Source organism: Perognathus longimembris, chromosome 7 (genome assembly GCF_023159225.1).
Source record: "Perognathus longimembris pacificus isolate PPM17 chromosome 7, ASM2315922v1, whole genome shotgun sequence".
Taxonomy (NCBI): Eukaryota; Metazoa; Chordata; class Mammalia; order Rodentia; family Heteromyidae; genus Perognathus; species Perognathus longimembris.
In genome coordinates, this window is record NC_063167.1 from 6,686,770 (window position 1) to 6,705,830 (window position 19,061).

Genomic DNA, 19,061 nt, shown 5'->3' on the forward strand with positions numbered 1-19,061 from the left:
TGGAAATGCACCTGCCACTCGGCTTGCTCGCCGACTCCCCGAGCCTTCCTTCCCCTCCCTGAGCCCTCTGGACTTCTTCCATAGCCTTTCCCAGCCACTTCCTCTCCCCAAGCAGGCCTAGGCTCTCCGCGGACTCACCTGGAAGGTGGGGAGGGGGGCGGGTCGGAGACACCGGGACAAGCCCCTCCTCTGACCCCCATCCACCTGGACAGGCCCAGCCTACGCCTCCCGGGAGCTCCCAGGCCTTCCTCGTGCACCCATGCGAAGGGAGGACACACGGGCCTGGTGATTCCTGAGTTTTGCCTTCCTGGCAGCCGCCCTCTAGGAACAGGTGCCAGGCTGCAAAGGCCACCTGCCGCTGGGGGAGGGCAAGGGCCACACTTCCGCCTGCCCGAACCAAGATGGCGGCAATGCGCATCGGAGCACGGGCTCCTCCCTGGCCCGGGCGTCCGGGCTAGCCCCGGACTGCCACTGAGGCAGTGCAGCCAGGCAGTGGGAATGGCTAGTGTGTGCCCAGCTCCTTCCTGGGAGCTGGGTGGGTCGGTCTGCCCGGCTGGTTTGGCAAGTGTACCTCAGCAGACTCAACGGCTACTGCCTGTGGACTGGGGTTCCAGTCTGGCCTTGGGGGGGTGGGGGGGGCCTGGAGCCCAAGCACAGGGACCTTCCCACCTTCTGAGGGCAGACAGGAAGCAGTAAAGGCAGCAGCAACAGCTACCTTGCCATTCTGTGCCAGGCTTTGGGCCAAGTGCCCTGCCAACCTGACCTGACGGGTGCTATTACTATTAGTCCTCTTTATTTTATTTCTTTATTTTTAGTGCCAGTACTGGGGTTTGACTTCAGGGCCTGGGCGCTGTCCTTAAGCCTTTACTAAAGGCTAGCGCTTTACCCCTTGAGCCACAGCTCCACTTCTGGCTATTTGCAAGTGAATTGGAGATAGAGTCTCACTGACTTTCCTGCCCTGGCTGTCTTTGAACTGCCATCCTCCGATCTCAGCCTCCTGGGTAGCCAGGATGACAGGCGTGAGCCACCAGTGCCCCGATTATCTGTCCTCTTTTCTAGATGAGGTAACACAGACTCGGAAGAGTTTGAAACAAGGGGCTGGGGATTTCGACCAATGGACTTGACCACCATTCTCCCAGCCCCTCTTAAAGCACACAGAGTCCACTCAGCCTTTCTGGGAGGCCCCTGGGTTGTGCCCTCCCCCCCCCCCACACACACACCATGGCTCCCAGCTGCCAGGGAGGAGGGCCTGGGACCCAGCAGGAGCCCAGCAGGGTGGGGGCTGCTGGGTCACCGGGGCAGACAGTTTCCCATCGCGCTGAGCACAGCACATCTCCATTCAGGAACCCGGTGTAACGCGCGCGGCCGGGTCTAGAGTGGATTCAGCCCTTAACTCATTCGGGAACGCCGCCGGCAGAGCCATCTAGGCGGCAGGAGACCGGGAGGGAGGTGCCAATTTGGGAGAGAGGAGCCAGGACATGGGGGGGGGCGGAGGGGGGAAGCAGAACTCCAGCTGTTAATGTTGATCCATACCAAAAGAAATCTCAATTCTTGGCAAAAATCTCTCTTTAAAAACTAAGTGTTGAGAGTTTAGGGAGGGATGGGTGAGCACGGGCGGGGGGGGGGGGGTGGATGCCGGGGGGGTGGGGGGGAGCTTGTTTTCTACCCACTGCCAAATTCTCATTCACTGTCAGCTTCAATCCATTCGGAGCTCGCTGACTCAATTGCCTTTTCACGGGGGAAGGAGCCTGCACAATGAGGGGGACTTTTCAACCCCAAATTAGCACACAGGGCACTGGGCAATGTCCGGGAATCAACACACACACATCCCCGCGGGGGCCACCGATGCCCAGCCAGCCCTGCGAGCCACAGCTGGACTCCCCGATCTGAATGCTTTGGAGAATTCGAGTGTGTGTGTGCGCACACGCGCCAGCACGCGCGTGTACCTACACACGCAAGTGCTGAGGCTTGAACTCAGGGCCTGGGTGCTGCTCCTGAGCTTTTTTTTGCTGAAAGCTAGCACTCTGCCATTTGAATCACAGCTCCACTTCTGGCTTTTTGGTGGTTCATTGGAGATCAGAGTCTCACAGACTTTCCTGCCTTGGCTGGCTTTGAACCATGTGACCCTCAGGTTTCAGCCTCCTGAGTAGCTAGGCTGACAGGGGTGAGCCATCAGTACCGAGCTGGGGTGTTTTCTTTCTAATATGGCTTGGCCAGTGGAGGAGCGTGTGTGTGTGTGTGTGTGTGTGTGTGTGTGTGTGTGTGTGTGTGTGTCTGTCTGTCTGTCTGTCTGTCTACGTCCACTTAGGAGCACACCGATAAGTAGAAGAACCAGAGTTGACTCAAATGCATCTACAAGGCTTCTTTCTTTCCAGAGAAATGAGGGGAATAAAAACGGATCCGAAATAGGTTCCCCAAAGAGGGGTTTGGTGGGGGAGTGCTGTTTGGCTGCTTGGCTGGTTAGTTATAAGGTCTTGCTATATAGCACAGGCTGGCTTGCAGTCCCTTTGTGGCCATGTTGACCTTGAATTTGAGAGCCTCCTACAGCTTCCTCCTGAGTGCAGGGATTACAGGCATGCACTACCACACCCAATTTGGGGTTGGGGGTGGCGGGGCAGGGATCTTATTTCAACTAATTCTAGAAAAGGTCGATGATGGATACATCAGCATTTGGTAGGGGAGTGTTCCTAAGAACTTGGCAGTCACTAAAGCTCTTCAATAATCATTATGAAAATCATATCAACAACAGTAATGATTATGGCAATCACGGTGGCCCCCATTTTTCAAGTGCTCATTTTTTTCAGGTTGTCTGTGACTTTGGTTAATTGTCCCAAGAACCCTAAGGGTGGGCTGGGTCTGTGGGCCACTTCCACTGTCTGGGGCACCTCCTCCTGAATAGACTAGCGACATGGTCCTGCCCCTCCCTGGGAGAGAGAAAGCCCGCTCCCGGATAGAAAAAGCAGGTGGCCCCCCACCACAGGGTCCTCTCAAACACCCCGGAACTTTCCATCTGCCCCGAGGGTTCCTCCGTCAAGCTCAAGCTGTGGGCGAAGCTGCCCCGCAGAACTTCCTGCAATGCCTGGAGATGGTCTTCCCCCCTTCCTGGCTTGCGAGTACTTGAGCCACCCACGGGAGACACAGTACTGAGATTTAAACTAAGGCCTTTGGACTTGCTCGGCAGGTGCTCTACCATTTGAGCCACGTCTCCAGCCCTTGTTGCTCTCCGTGACTTTTGCAATCCAGTCTCGATTTTTTCCCCCCCCCGGTCCAACCCAGATAGAAATCCTTCTATTTACACTTCCCAGCGTTCACAACGCCGTGCCCAGCTCCAGATTTTTTAATTTAATGTGTCACGTGAGCTAGTGGCTAATGAATTGGCCGGGACAGATCCTGAATTCTCCAGCTACCCTGTTCCCTTCTAGCCTGTGAGCTATTTTGAAATAAAGACGAGCAGGAGTGTGGCACACAGGCAAGGTCCCAAGGCTCCCTTCTGGGCATGGTCCCTCCCCTCCCTTGCTCTCTTCCTCCCTTCTTCCTCCCTCCCTCTTACTCCTTCCCTCCCTTCCTCCTTTCTATCCTTACTTTCCCTCCTTTCCTTCTTTCCTTCCTTCCTTCCTTCCTTCCTCCCTCCTTCCCTCCTTCCCTCCCTCCTCCCTTCCCTTCCCTTCTCTTCCCTTCCCTTCCTCCTCACTTTCCCTCTCTTCCTTTCTCAGCAAAAAGCATCAGTTTAATTAGATAAATCCTCGGAGCATGTGGCCTGGAGCTCGTCATGGAAATTAACCTGCTCCCAGATCTCAGATAGTGAAACAAGAGCCCGGGTGTTTTGGCGTAGCGCAGTGAAATGGGAGAGGCCGATGGAGTTTCATAGGCCTCATCTCTATAAGTGCCCCTCGCCCCTCCCGTGCCCCCTGCCCTTGGCTCCTTCGGTCACAAGTCTCCATGCCCCCCTGGCCTCCCTTCCCAGCCTCCTCTGCCCTCGGCGTTCAGGCGTGGGGCAGGCCCCACTCCTGCCACGTGAGTGGACGGGATGGACGTCAGTCATTCCCGGCCTGGCTTGGCCTCGAGGCTGTGAAGCCAGCTCAGGTCACTGAAGGACCCGGCCGCGGCGAGGCCCACGCAGGCCCACGCCGGCCCGCAGGTCACCTCGGCCTCTCCCACGTGCACTTGGGCCACATCCCGTTCAAGGCCAAGCATCAGCTGCCCAGTCCTCACAGTGACTCCACCGAGGGGGAATTCCTGCCCCATTTTACAGACACGGACACAAAGGATGCGGGAAGGAACCTGCCCTGTGGAAAAACAAAGCCATCCTACGCCGGCCACACTGTCCGCCCTGATGGAGCCTGAGCCCACCAGGAACGTCCACAGACACCTCGAGCTGTCCCAAACAGCCCGCGTGGGTCTCCGCGGCCCCACCCACGCCGGACCAACACCGCACCATCTTCATTCTCCTTCCCTCCTGACCTGTCACCCGAGACGAGGAAGGCTGAGGCTAAAAGCATCCAATTCTTTTTTTTTTTTTTTTTCTTTTTTGGCCAGTCCTGGGCCTTGGACTCAGGGCCTGAGCACTGTCCCTGGCTTCTTCTTGCTCAAGGCTAGCACTCTGCCACTGGAGCCACAGCGCCCCTTCTGGCCATTTTCTGTATATGTGGTGCTAGGGAATCGAACCCAGGGCCTCATGTATACGAGGCGAGCACTCTTGCCACTAGGCCATATCCCCGGCCCTAAAAGCATCCAATTCTGATCCCCAGCCCGTGGGCTCCAGAATGTACCTCGTACAATATATAAAGTGCCTCAGTGAGCTACTGGTGTACCCAGGTCTTCAATGGGATTTCCCCATACACTGTGCCAACTCAGCTGCAAGCACCCACTAAGAGAGCCCACCCAGAACCTCCCACACACCACACATCACACACTGTGCCTACGGCTTCCTGTAATGGAATTCACAGAGGTCCCTTTGCGACGCGTACCGTGTTACAGAGAAGCGCGCTCGCCTGCCATTGGGGATGCTCTGCACTGGATAACGTGAGCAGGATAAAGTCTTCATTATGCTTAATTACTTCCGCAGGACTTTCGCAGCTATGAGCCCAGTGGGCTGTCAGGACAATCCTATAAGACACCCTTGGACAAGACTGGAAACTGAGGCCCACGGAGAGCCCATGACTTTCCCAGACACACATCCGGATTTAACTGCAGAGCCAGAACCAGAATGAGATCTCCTGATCTCCCCGGACACGTCTCCACGACCCCGAGTGCGCGCAGAGAGACGGAGCTCTGGGCGTGGAAAGGGAGTGGACAGTTAGGCCTCAGCCCAGCGGAGCTCCGGACCAACGCCATCTCTTCTCATCGCCTGCCCCTGCTCAGGGAGGCAGACCCAGGGCCCGCTGCCTCCCCAAGAGTGCGATTGCCCTGAAATTCCCAAGGAACCCCAGAACTAGTGGGCCCGGAAATGGCCCACACGTAGCAAACGGCACAGCTGAGCTACCTGGGGCGAGGGGGGCGGCGGAGCTGGAGACGCTGGCACAGCCCCCGTGGGTACTCTGCCAGCAATTAGTGCTGGGGAAGGGTGCCAGCCTGGCAGAGCGCCTTCCCCCACCCTCTCGGCTCATTTACACACTCATGCACACACACACACACAGGCTCACCCACCCAGAGACCAGCAGCGGAGAGCAAGCAGCTCGGCTTCCTTTCGGTAAATCTCATCAGCAAGACACAGACGCACGATGTGCAATTTGGCCATCACCACTCTTCACCAAGAGAGAGGCAGAAGCCGTCCGCCATTAACCCGTCCTGCTCCCTCTGCTTCATACCAGCTCAAGCGCCGGCTTCACCTCCGACTCCCACACGCTCTCTGCAGCTACCCAGAAGTTGCTTTCCAAAAGAAAAGAGGAGGTTTGCTTCCCCCCCCGCCCCGCAACCCCCCTTTCCAACTTACTATGAGAAGTCAAGACTGAATTGTGCCATTCCCTACGCCTGCCTGTCTCCCGGGAGAAAGCTGTCCACGTGAGAACGTGACTTGGCCTGAGACTTTTCCTCACTCATCCTGGGCATCTTAGAGAAGAAGCAGCCTGGGACCCTGGCATCGGCTCGGGCAGCTGCCACCCTGCCCAGGCCAAGGGCATATTAGCTGTGCACCATCTACGGGGACCTGGAAGGAAGCAGGCCGGCGGGAGTGGTAGAGGGGCCGCGTTGCCCGCCCCCCCCCCTCCACACTTCGTGTTGCCCCAGCCCCGGGAACTGTAAAGAAGCCCACCAGAGCAAGGGTATGCGTCTGGGTTTCTAACAAGATCCGCAAAGATCCTCAGAGAATAAACAATCTTGATGCTTATGAGGTGTTTTATAGTAAGAGGGCTCTCAAAGGGTGATGCGGGAATTCAAGAGAAGGGGAACGAGGCACCGATGGCTCATGCCTAGCTACCCAGGAGGCTGCAGCTGAGCAGTGAGCCTAGGTGGGAATGGCTGGTGAGACTCTTCTCTTCAAATAACTACCACAAAGCTCCCCAAAGCTGGAAGTGGAGCGGTGGTGCAAGTGGTAGAGTGCTAGCCTTGAGCACCAAAGCTCAGGGACCACACCCAGATGCTGAGTTCAAACCCCAGGACCAGCTCAGAGAGAGCGAGAGAGAGAGAGAGAGAGAGAGAGCGTTCAGAGACCCCTCCCCAGCTCAGAAGCGCCTTGTGCCTACGCGGTGAATGGACAGGAAACACACGCTGGACCCCAGCCTCTCCGCCCCGAGAGTCTCTGGCGCACTGTCTTCCCCTCTTAGGAGTTGCCTGTCCATCCCGGCTCTTCCCGAGAGCTAGCTGGTCCCAGGATGGCCGGCCCACAGGAGATGGGCCATGCCGCCCTCTGGCCTGTCTGTCGGGGCTGTCCGCGGAGCGGCAGAGCGAGCTGCGGCGGAGCGCAGCGCAGCCCACCTCCCGGAGGCCCGGGGAAGCCAGCGGCCGCGCTGCTCGCTCAGCCCCGCGGATCCTTTAAGCCACCTAGTGTCCAGAGCGGAGCTGTGGCTGCCGTCCGGCCCTCCGGCTTCCCAGAGCACCGCGGCCACTGCTGCCGAGGAGCCTAAGGGGACCGGGCGGTGGGGGGGGGGGGGGGAGTGGGACAAACCTTTTCTCTCCCCACCTGAGCCTTCTCCAGGAGCCTGAGGTCAGGGGACTGGGGACACAAGGCCAAGGGGAAGCAAAGGACCCTACCCACATACCCCCCCCCCCACCTCCCAAGCGTGGCAGGGCAGTTCCCACAACCCTAGCCTTGCTCCTGGCACATCATCCCATCCTGGAGATTCTCTCAGGTGTCCCCGGAAACAACCCATCCTTCCTGGGACATCCCGGGGTGCCCCCGCCTGGCTGCCGGCCTTCCTGTAGCTCTTCCCAAATCCTGGGCCTTCACTCCCACAGGGCCTCAGGGTCCCTGCCTCCCACCCCCCCTCTGCTGTCTCCTTCCTCCGTGTCCTCAAGACTCCTCTCACCTTGAGAAGTGTTAGGATTACCAGCATTTACACTCAATGCTCTTCTTTATTCCTTAAGACTTATTAAGAATGATAATGAGTTCGAAGGAGCCACACATCCCTGTCTCTCTCTCTCTCTTCCTCCCTCCCTCCTTACCCCCCACTCCTCTGCTCTCTCTCTCTCTCTCTCTCTCTCTCTCTCCTTCTACGTGTCTTTTCCACCAAAGACACACAGGACAAATCCAGACCAAAAGGGAGGGAAAAAAAAAATCAGACCACACGAAACAAGGGCGCTTAAGGGTTTATATTCAGTGAATCCATCGCTCTTCTGTCCTCTTTCCCTAGGTATCCTCAATTAGTGTGATTTTAGCAGACAGCCCCCCCCCCACTCCAGGACAGGCCACCTCTTACTCTGCCGGACTCTGGATGGGGGGGTGCGGGGGGGGCGTAGAAGAAGGGCTCAGCTTGCCTACAAAAACCTCGTTAACATGCTGCTCTTAAATGGTTGATTAATTTTTGCAGAATTTACGACAGGCTTTAGCTTCCCCCACCCCACCCCAAGCTGGGCTGTCAGAACCACAGCAACTTAACTTGAACTTGAAGGGGGCCAGGCTGGGGGGGGGGGGGGGGAAACGGCCGCAACGGGTGACAGATGACACTCAGCTACCCCTGCCCAGACAGGAGATGGGACGACCCAGCCGCTACAGCCGCACCTGACTTTTGGCTATGGAGATTTTTTTTTTTTTTTAATGTCCAGGGCTGGCAAGGACACCGGGGCTTGCGCCCAGCAAACCACAGAGAGCATCCCAGGCAGAGACCGGACGTATCGGTCTGCCGAGCTGCCCTTCAGAGAAAGCGAAGAACAGATCCTAATGAAATTACGGTTTTTAAAATGTCTATAAATTAAATCTATCTCCTTCTCTGTGTGCCTCTCCCCCCACCGAGCTCCCTCCTCGAGCAGCCTGGCTTGCCTCTCCTCTTCCCTCTGCTCATGTCTGTTTCTCTGATATAGACATCAAGAGGTTACAGGCTCAATTACAACTCCGCTCGAGTCTCCGCATCACACTTACCAGCCTTCCCTTCTCCTCTTCAGAAGCCAGATACCAAAGAAATCTCTCCTTTATGTGTATATGTTTTTATTATCAGTGCCAAAAGCCTAAAGGGTCTTCCCGTTGACTCATAGTCTTTTCTTTTCTTTTTCATTTATTCAGACAGGGAGGAAAATATTCTTTTAAATTGTGTCTAAGGACAACAGAAATGCTTCCCTCTATATCAGTCCCCATTTGAAAGGATACACACACACACCACACACACACACACACACCAACACACACACACACACACATACACACAGTTGGCTCTGAATGACATTTTTAAAGGGGGAATGGACAGCAGTAGAAAAGTGTTGAAGGTACATCTGGGCATAAGAGAATGGCAGTGGGAAATCTCACGTTGCTAAAGTTAAAGGGTGACATCATAAGGTTTCTTTCTGTCAGCAAAGGTTCACTTGAAGAGGGCACAACACCAAAGTGCTTAGAAAAATATAAAGGAAAACTAGACGGCCGCCCGGTCCTATGACTACAGGTAGAAAGGCAATTCGCACGCAGTTTAATTTTACCTCTTACAAGGGCCACCCCTCACACCCCAGCAAGGCATCATGGCGGTGGCTGGCGGACAAGCAAGGCCAGCCTGGGGCTGGAGGTGGATGAGAAAAAAGGAAATAAAAGCCCAAACTCCACCGTGGTGCCGGAGAAACTAACCAGAGGGGGTTCCACACACTACTTTGCTAGGAAAAAGCACGTAAGATGAAGGCTGGAGAAAGCTGAAGGTGAAGGTGAGTGGAAAAGAAAAACTTTGCCTCTCCAATTAAGTAGCCAGGGCAAAAGAAGGGGGGGGGGGAGAACGCACATTACTAGCAAGTCATTAATTCTTTCCTGTAAACAGTTTAATTAAATTTTGCTAAATACAGGAGAAATGCTCATTTTAGAGTGCTTCCCCCAACCTCAAGAGCAAATTCCTCCAGGTTCCTCCCCCTGGGCCCTGCCCTCACCTCCCTGGCCTGGGCCGCCCACAGCCCTGCTGGGAATGCTACTCCAGGCCAGGGCCGGGAAGGGACAGTGCCTGGCTCTGAAAGGTGACACTCCAGCCTTGAAAGAAAAGTGGGGGGGACAGAAGCTGTCGACTTCTTGGTTATTTTCTTGTTCTAACTCATGTTCTTAGGTTACCAGGCTTAAGAGAGAGAGAGAGAGAGAGAGAGAGAGAGAGAGAGAGAGAGGAAAGAGAGAATGAGAGAGAGGAGAGAGAGAGAGAGGGAAAAGAGAGAGAGAGAGAGAGAGAGAGAGAGAGAGAGAGAGAGAGGAGAGATGACTTTCCTTGAATGATCTGTTTAACCTAAGCCAGAGGAAAAAAAAGAAAGTCATTAATTACTTATGTGAGCTATTGCTTCAGAAAGACAATAAACCTGCCCGGTCGCCATGGATATGACATATTTGCTCTGAAAACAACACAATAATTAGCAAAGGGGAAAGATACAAGGAGAATATGCAAACTCCTGAGTTTAAAGCCACAGTGCTCTTTTTACTCCTTAAGCCTCTGCTCTGTTTGCAATCCAAATCAAACAAAAAAATTTAAAATATAGACAAGAGGGAGATAATAGGAACAGCTCCTTTCTCTTCAGAGCTATAAAGCAACAACCACTCCACCCGTCTCCAAAATAAATAAATATATAAATAAATAAATAAATATATATATATGATAGACCAAATTTTGGGGGGGGGGAGAGAAGTCAGGTACTGTTTCTGCTTCATTTTCTACAGTAAGGGTGGAGTCTTGAGCTTGTGTTGTTGTTGTTATTTTTTCCAAGTGTACTCTTCTTTAGCATTGGACCTTCTGGCCAGATATAAATTTATTTATGAAAGCCAAATGTGCTATATGGGCTCTCCCCTCCTCATAGTAAATGGAAATATGAAAGGGGGGGTCTAGTTGAAGGGGCTAAACAGCCCACTCAGAAAGCAATAGCCCTATGGACCGACCCCCACACCCCTTACCGCCAAGAAAATGGAACCTGGGCCTTACTTTCATATTAAAAATGCATTAAATGGTTTTACCTACAACTTAGTCCCAGAGGATCATTAGGAAATGCAATCGCTTTGTATCATATCTGTCAATGTGATGGATATCAGACCCGGAGTAGACTCCCAATTTTTCTGTGTCACAACCCAAGATAATTGTTTTCTGTCTTATTTTTGTAATTTACTGGAGCCTCGCCCCCACCAACTACCACCGAAGTCACAAGTCTACAGAAAAAATATACCTGAGCATAGAAAAGGAAGAAAAGTTTATTATTCTTATATACCAATCAGAGGTTACTGATATGCTCAAAAAAAAAAAAACAACAGGGAAAATAGGACTTTAAAATTTTTAGGTGACTATTTGAGGAAAAAAAAATCCAGCGCTCCATTAACTTCGAATACAAACTCCTTCCCCCCCCCCCCTTCCCAGAGGCCCATTTTCCAAAAACAGATGGTCAGGATCTAAAAGGGAAGCAAATATACCTCAACCCCCACAGGCAGAGAAATCTAACTTTGAACTTCTTTTTAAATTAAAAGGGGGGCAAGATAAACTATTAATAAGTATGAAAAAATGAGCTGAGTTTTGTTTTCCTTATTCAAAAAACAATCCTTTAAAGACAAGAGGAGCAGATATAAATGGGAGGTTCCTATTTAACTGACTTTCTCATTTTTTTTTAAAACAGTACTTGTGTGTGTGTGTTTCTTTTTTTTTTTTTTTAGATTGGACTCTTTGATCTTGAAAGAATTTTGCTCTTCTGTGGTGGGGGGGAAGGGGTGGTGGTGAAATGATCTGTTTTAGATGATGACGTAACTTGGGGGATCAAAGCCTTCGCTCTCTGCTAGCCATAATAAGCTGTACTTGCCACAAAGCGTGAGTCTCCCGGGCTCCTCTGCATCGTAAGGAAAGAAAATGTGCCGAGACTCCGGAGAGGCTCCGAGCAAGATACTGAAGCCTCAGCAAGGTGCAAAGTCTAAAATAAACAGAACAAAACAACAACCAAAAAAGAAAGAAAGAAAGAAAGAAAGAAAGAAAGAAAGAAAGGGCGTGGGGGGGGGGGCGAGGAGGGAGGCGCTGCCCCTTTAAACGTTTTAGTGCATATGGAGTTTGATTTCTGAAAGAGATCAGTTTAACATCTCCATAGAAACCAGCAACAGATTATCATCAACAGAATAAATAACTAGTCTAATAAATTAAACAGGAGGCATGAGATCGCTGGAAACCTGATTACTGAAGTTCAGCAATATTCCCCATAAACTCGCGTCCACCGCCTCCGAGGTGGCTACCGAGGTGGGAGGGGCGCCCCTCCAGGTCGCGGGGCTCGGGGGAGACGCGGGCAGGGCCCCCCCCCCCCGCGCCCCGTCTCCCAGGGGGCACCGGTTCGCCCTCCCGCTCCGCCGGTCCCGGAGGCGATCCGGGAGTCCCAGCCGGGGCCAAACCAGAAAAGCCAAAGTTTGGGAAGTGAGGGCGCGGCTGCGGGTGCCGGGAGGCCACGCGGGGCTCGGGAGAGGGCGGCCGTGCCGGACGCGCGGACGGACGGACGGACGGACGGACGGTGACCGACGCACCCTCCGGCCGCCACCGGGACGCACACCCCGCGCGCTTTGCCGTCGGGGCTGGCGGGCGGGCGCGCGGAACGGCCCAGCGCCCCCTCCGGGCACGCGGAGCGCAGCCCGGGCGCAGCCCCGGGGGACCCACGACCCCCCTTCCACGCCCCGCCGGCGCAGCTGCTCCTGCTCAGCCCGGACAGCTCCCTTCAGGACGTCGGGAGTGTGCGCGCGCGCGCGTGTGCGCACGCGTGTGTGTGTGCGCGCGCACGCGTGTGCGCACGAGTGTGTGTGCCCTTGCTACGGGCGGGGGGGGGGGGACGGGAGGGGGGCACCGCGATCACCCCGCGATCTGCGTCCCAGCCCCCTGGTGCGCTCTCCGCGAGCGCCCGTACCCGCCTGGAGACATCTGAAACTTACCAACTTGGTCCAGCGGCTACGCTGGCCTCGCCCCCACCCCAGCCCCTGCAAGCGAACGGGTGGGGGGGGGCACGGGAGGGGCAGGGCACACACCCCAGGGCCGCGCCCCCCCCACTCCGCTCCAGCCAGGGCGCAAGACCCCCCCCCCACACACACACACCCCGAGGTCCAGCCTGGTTCCGGGGAGGTGCAGGCTGGGGGGGGGGGGATCGTCGCTTCCCCGCTGGGCTGGTCGCACACCGAGGCGCCCCCGCGCCGTGCGGAACGAGGTCCCGGCCGCCTGACCCGCTTCCCAAGCCCGAGCTGGGTCGGGAGAAACTTGTGCGAAGAAACGGGGAGGGGGGGCTGAACCCCCAGCGCTCTCCGTGCCCCCAACCTTTCAGGCTGGAGTTGACTTGGAAGAAGGCTCTGCGCCCCCCCTCCCTAGAGAAAAATCTATTATTGTGATCTTAATCTACGCCCCCAAAGTGTCCCTCCGGCTGTGATTGACGGGCGCATACACCTGTTCCCCTGGCCTGGGAGCTTCCAACCTTCGCTCCCCGGCTCCGCCGCGGCCCTGCGCGCCGGCCCGCGCCCGGGCGACCCCCCGCCCGCAGCCCCGCGGCCCGCACCCCGCCACCCGGGCCGCCGCCCCCCCCCGCCCCTCCCAGGCCCAGCGACCCCCGGGCCTCCCGCGCCCCGGCTTCGCTTCGCGCTGGCTTCGGGAAGAGAGAAAGAACAGAAAGCAAAACTTCCTGGCGGCCGCCGGTCATCAGCTGCACATTCTACAAATGCCACCGAGTAAAAATAAACCGGCCCGGCCGCAGCTCCCGCCCGGCCGCCTCACCCCCGGCGCACGACTCGGGCCCTGCCCCCAGAACTCCACCACGGGCCCGGCTGGCCCGAACCCCGATCCCGCGCGCGCTCCCGGGGGGCCCCGCTCCCCGACACTCCGCCACGCCGCCGCGCGCTCCTGTGCGGCGGCGAAGCCCGACCCCGGCGATCCGCCCTCTGGTGCCCCCCGCGCCCCCACCAGCCGCTCTCGGTGCCCTCTCCCCGGAGCCCGGGGCAGCCCGGCGCCCCTCGGATTCCACGTCCCGCCTCCCTAAATGCTAAGCTCCCCGGGTCACCCCCAGCCCACCTTGGGGTGCAGACCCCGCCGGACCCTCTCCTTTCGCGGCCCCCCAGGAGCGATCCTCCCGTGTGGCCCGCTACCCGCCCATCGAGAGCCCCGCGTCCCCGGGCGCAACTTCTCTCCCCGCGCACACCACAGCCTCCCCAACTCCCCGGAACTTTTCCCCGGGCCCAGGAGAGCTCGGGCCGGCCGGCAGCCGAGCGGCTGGGAGCCGGTGCCCCGGCCGCGTGCCCGGCGGTGCCAGCCCGGGCCGGGCGAGGCTGGGGTGGGGGAAGAGTGCGGAGCGCCCGCCACTTGCCGCGCCCGGAGCCGCGCACTTGAGACAAACTTCCCAGGCACCGAAAGAAAAGGGGGCACCACTCCCCCCCCCATCCGAAAGACCTCTGGCCTTGCTTTCCCACCCGGGGCACCCGTGGGTACCCTAAGCCTGGGCGAGCAGTGCCTACCTCCGCCGGCGGCACCCACGCCCGGCGCTGGGGCACCGTGGCCGGCCGGAGGGGATTGCCACCCACCCCTACCCCTGGGCAAAGTCTGGCAAAGTCGCCCCAGGCGCCCCTCGCCCCGGTTTCCTTCGCCGCCCTGGAGAGCGCACGCCCCCCCCCCATCTGGGGAGGGCACCGGAGCAGGAACGACGGCCCGTGTTGGCAAGCATGCCCCCCCCCAAGCCCGCCGCGCTAGGGGCGCCCCCACCCCATTTGCCAAGTCCTCCCTCGCGCCTGGCGCCTCCCCCCTCTCCCCTGCCCCGCCGCCCCCTCCGCCCGCGTCCGTGACCCCCCGAGGGGCAGCAGCGCCCCCCCCCCTTTCCCCCGGGGGAGCCGCGCGCCGGGCAGCGCCGGGCATTGCCCCCTGGCCGCGGCGGGCGCCGCGCCGCCCGCGCCCCGGTGCGGTGCCAGCCCCCCTCCCCCGGTGCCCCTGGCCTCCCGCACGGCCGGAGTTGGGTGCCCGCCGCTGCCGCTCGCAGGCTGGCTGGTTCTCCGGCTCGGTCGCCCGCTCCCGGCTGCGAGCGGCAGCCCCGGCGGGGGTCGGGGGGCTGCGGCCGCCCGGGGGGGAGCGAGGCGGGGAGGCGGCCGGCGAGGCCCGCGGGGCCGCGGGGCGCGGGGGGCCGCGGCGGAGGGAGCGCCGAGTCTCTTACCTGCACTTGGGGCGGCTTTGGGTGACTTTCCAAGTCCGGGGGAAAAATGTGTGTGTGTTTGGGATGGAGCGCCGCGGGCGCGCATGCGCCACCCAAAGTTGCCGGATCCCGGATTTTTCGCTCCCAGTCTCCGCTCTCGCCCGCTGTGATTATGGAATTCTCCGCGGCCGGGCGGGCGGGCGGGTGGCATGCAAAACCCGGGCCGGATCGCGGGGCCGGCCGGGCTCCGCTCCACCCTCGCACCCCCAGACCTTCCCCTCCCGATTCCTCCCACCCACCCACCGGCCCGGCTCGGCGTGCGCGCGCCCCGGACCCGCCGCCCCGGGGCAGCGACGGCGGAGCGCGCGCCGCCCTCTCGGGGCGCGGGGCGCGAAGGCGGCTGCACCCCGCCAGAGTGGAGTTGAGGCTGGGGCCCCGGGGCCGGGGGGGGGGGGGAGAAGAAGGGGGTGGGGGGGCCAGGGGTGTGTGCGGCGGGAGGGGGACGGTTACTTTTCACCTGCTCTGAGCTCGGAGCATCTGAGTTCCCACTTTCCCACCGACGGCCCGGCTCTTCCAAGCAAGTTAGGACGCGGCGTGTGGGGTTCCCCGGTGCGGCGTGTCCTCCGCCCTTCAGTCCGGGCAGAGGGTCCCCCCCGCCCCCCCATCCCTCACCCCCCGCCATTCAATCTCTATGACAGAAAGGGGGCCGGAGGGGAGCGGATAGGCCGTGCGCGCGCGGAATGACCCTTCCTGGGGCGGGACAGATCTGGAACATTCAACCCAGGGATCCCGCAGAGAGCAGAAGGGGCCGCCGAGGAAATCAAACCGGAGGAACGAAGAGGGTGCCTCGGGAGAGCCCGTGCCCTGTCTCCGGGCAGGCCTGGGCCTCCTTAACGGGGTGCGCTTTTTATTCCCCCACGAAGGGACCCCCCCCCCCACCTTTCTCAGCATGCTGGCCTTTCCAGCCTCCCAGTCAACACTGAAAGAACCTGGAGTTGTGGATCAGAATCAGTTTTGGGGTACTGCAGTCTTTTTTCCCCAGTCAGGCCATCCCACCCCAGGACTGTGCTCCTCACCCCAGGACTGTGCTCCTCACCCCAGGTCTGTGCTCCTCACCCCAGGACTGTGCTCCTCACCCCAGGTCTGTGCTCCTCACCCCAGGTCTGTGCTCCTCACCCCAGGACTGTGCTCCTCACCCCAGGTCTGTGCTCCTCACCCCAGGACTGTGCTCCTCACCCCAGGTCTGTGCTCCTCACCCCAGGACTGTGCTCCTCACCCCAGGTCTGTGCTCCTCACCCCAGGACTGTGCTCCTCACCCCAGGTCTGTGCTCCTCACCCCAGGTCTGTGCTCCTCACCCCAGGACTGTGCTCCTCACCCCAGGTCTGTGCTCCTCATCCCAGGACTGTGCTCCTCCTCACCCCAGGACTGTGCTCCCCACCCCAGGTCTGTGCTCCTCACCCCAGGACTGTGCTCCTCACCCCAGGACTGTGCTCACCCCAGGACTGTGCTCCTCATCACCCCAGGTCTGTGCTCCTCACCCCAGGACTGTGCTCCTCCTCACCCTAGGACTGTGCTCCTCCTCACCCCAGGACTGTGCTCCCCACCCCAGGACTGTGCTCCTCATCACCCCAGGACTGTGCTCCTCACCCCAGGACTGTGCTCCTCACCCTGGGACTGTGCTCCTCACCCCAGGACTGTGCTCCCCACACCGGGACTGTGCTCCCCACCCCGGGACTGTGTTCCTCACCCCGGGACTGTGCTCCCCACACCGGGACTGTGCTCCCCACCCCGGAACTGTGCTCCCCACCCCTGGGACTGTGCTCCCCACACCGGGACTGTGCTCCTCACCCCAGGACTGTGCTCCCCACCCCGGGACTGTGCTCATCCCCCCAGGACTGTGCTCCTCACCCGGAACAGTGCACATTATGGTACCCATTTTCCCTTCTGGAGGGACAGGGGAAAAAGAAAGAGAAGAGAGAAACGCCCAGATGGGGAGATAAGTGAGAAATTGACCACAGTCATACTGAATAAACAATTTATCGAATAAATGAATAAAATTTCCAAGTGTGTGCCTCTCACAGTACATTACACTAAAAGGAAATGTTACCGGCTGGTAAAACATTGTTGCGGTCTGGGAGGCTCAGGGCCTCCTCTGCCAGGCCTCTCGGAGCTCAGCCCTTGGCAGTGACCCCCACTGCCTGGACGATAATTGTCCAAGACAGACATCTGCTGGCCTTCAAGCTGCCCGCTGATTGGCCCAGAGGCAAATGGACAGAGCTCAGTGGATCCTATGGCCCGGGGTCCTGAGGCAGGGGGACGTGGCTCCGCCCCGCAGAGCCTTTAGGTTTGGATGTAGAGTCACGGGCAGGTCCTTAGATACCTACTGGGTAGCTCAGAAAGAAGTCCGCTCAGAACCCCAGCCCTTAAGTACCTAGAATGGATCTGGAGATCCATCCATCCAAGACTTGGGGTTCGGGTGCCTGGCTGGCTCAGTTTTGCTGTCTCTCCACTTTATCCTAGGAAGCAACAGGAAGACAGAACATATCAAATAGCGAGCCACCCCTACAGACCACAGACCTTTCCTCTCCTTGGCTGCCCCCTCCATCAAAGCCCCCCGGCTCCAGACCCCAAGGATAGAGGCTCACGGGCTAGCAGAATAGAAGACCCTCGGAACACCCCAGGGATCTCAGTCCCAACCCCAACTGGTCCAAGAGAGAAATGAACTGAACCTGGTGAATTAGGCCTTAACTTCCTAGGGCAATATGAAGAAGCAATTCACAGCTTGGGCCTTGAGATCAGACCCCCAACCTTACCCCATCGCTCACCAGCTAGGTGTCCTGGACATTTCACACACACACACACACACACACACACACACACACACACACACACACACACACACCCCACCTCCATGCCTCAGTTGCCTCCACACTAAAATGGGGATGATGATGATAATAATAGTTCCTGCCTGGGAGTGTCGAGACTAAAATGAGTTAATGTAGGAAAAGGGCTGGGGCCAAGATATTGATCGTTAAGTGCCAGTAATTGTCATTGCTCCTGGGGACATCCAGTGCTCGGCTCTCCTCCTTTCTTCCTGTTCCCTCTCCTGTTCATCTCTTCTCTCTTTCCTCCAGCCGTGGGCCCTCCCGACTTCATTCCCACGGCAGGTGTGTGCTGAGCGGGAGATCCGGTCCAGCTACGGGAGACAGGCGAGGCCTAGTCAGCGTCCAGTCCCTGCGGGGCCGGGCTCTGGAGTTTGATGGTGGTCCCACCACCAAGCCCACCCATCTTTCTCACTATCAGGGCCACCTTTTTCCCACTCTGAGCTCTGCAAATACCTGCTCCGTCATCACCAACGGTCCCATTTCACCCATCAAACTTACTATTCTTTCCTCCATTTGTTCCCTCAGGGAAAAAAAAAAAGTCTCCCCACTTTCTCTTTCCGAAGCCTTCCCCGGAGCTGAAGACCCTAGAGGAGAGGGCGTGGAGGGCGGGGACGAGGGAAGGCTTCCCTTGGTTCCCAGCCGCTGCCCCGATTCAGAAATAAATCAACAGAAGTAAGAGACTAAGGCAGAGAACTCCAGCTCTCAACCTGGCTTCTGGCCTCTGGTTGCTCCTGATTCTTCTCCCCCTGGCCTTCACGGGCGGGGACTAGGAACAGCTGCTTTTCCTCCTTATTTTCTTCAAGTGAACGTTTCCCGGGCTCCTCCTGACATGAAATCCCAGTTCTTTTTCGTGGTCAGCAAGTCCTTTCATAAACTGACCACTGTCTGTCCTGGGCCTCGCCTCACTGTGGACTCCTCTTGGTCATCATGTTCAGGACACACTGGCTTCTTGGGGTCCTGAAAAACACCTGGTTGTCCCTACCTCAGGGCCTTTGCACTTGCCGTTCCCTCGGCCTAGGTAGCCCTTTTAGAAGCCTTCCAGGTTCCCATTCCTCAGGTCCCCGCTCCTCTGCAGCCTCCTCAGGATGCTTCCTTAATGAAGCTGCTCCAGGCTTTGCTGGATGCCTTTGTCCTGTTTGGAAGCCTAGAATGGGTTTGTTTATTCATTTCTTCCCAGGTTTCTTTTCGGCCAGCCCCTGCTAGAATGGAAGCAGACAGGGACTTTGCTCTGTGTTTCCTGGTGTTCTTAGCACCTGAAATACTGCCTGGCACACAGCAGGCCCTGAATTAAGGGAAGTCCTGGGTACACACACACACACACACACACACACACACACACACACACACACACACACACCACATCTGCCCTGCTCTGCGAACTCACCATGGCTTTGTCTCAGAAGTTCGGGAGCCAAGCACTGTGCCTGGATAATTGATTAGGGAACAGAGAAATTTTACTTTGGCTGCTATAA

The 19,061-nt window shown here is 57.9% G+C and overlaps 1 long non-coding RNA gene across 1 annotated transcript; it reads left to right on the forward strand.

Moving 5' to 3' along the window:
- Window positions 1-2,171: 2,171 nt before the first annotated feature.
- LOC125354567 lies at window positions 2,172-18,376 on the forward strand. The gene is made up of 3 exons (XR_007211505.1): window positions 2,172-2,811; window positions 3,136-3,140; window positions 18,366-18,376. It is a non-coding gene; the product is annotated as an uncharacterized LOC125354567 (long non-coding RNA).
- Window positions 18,377-19,061: the final 685 nt, after the last annotated feature.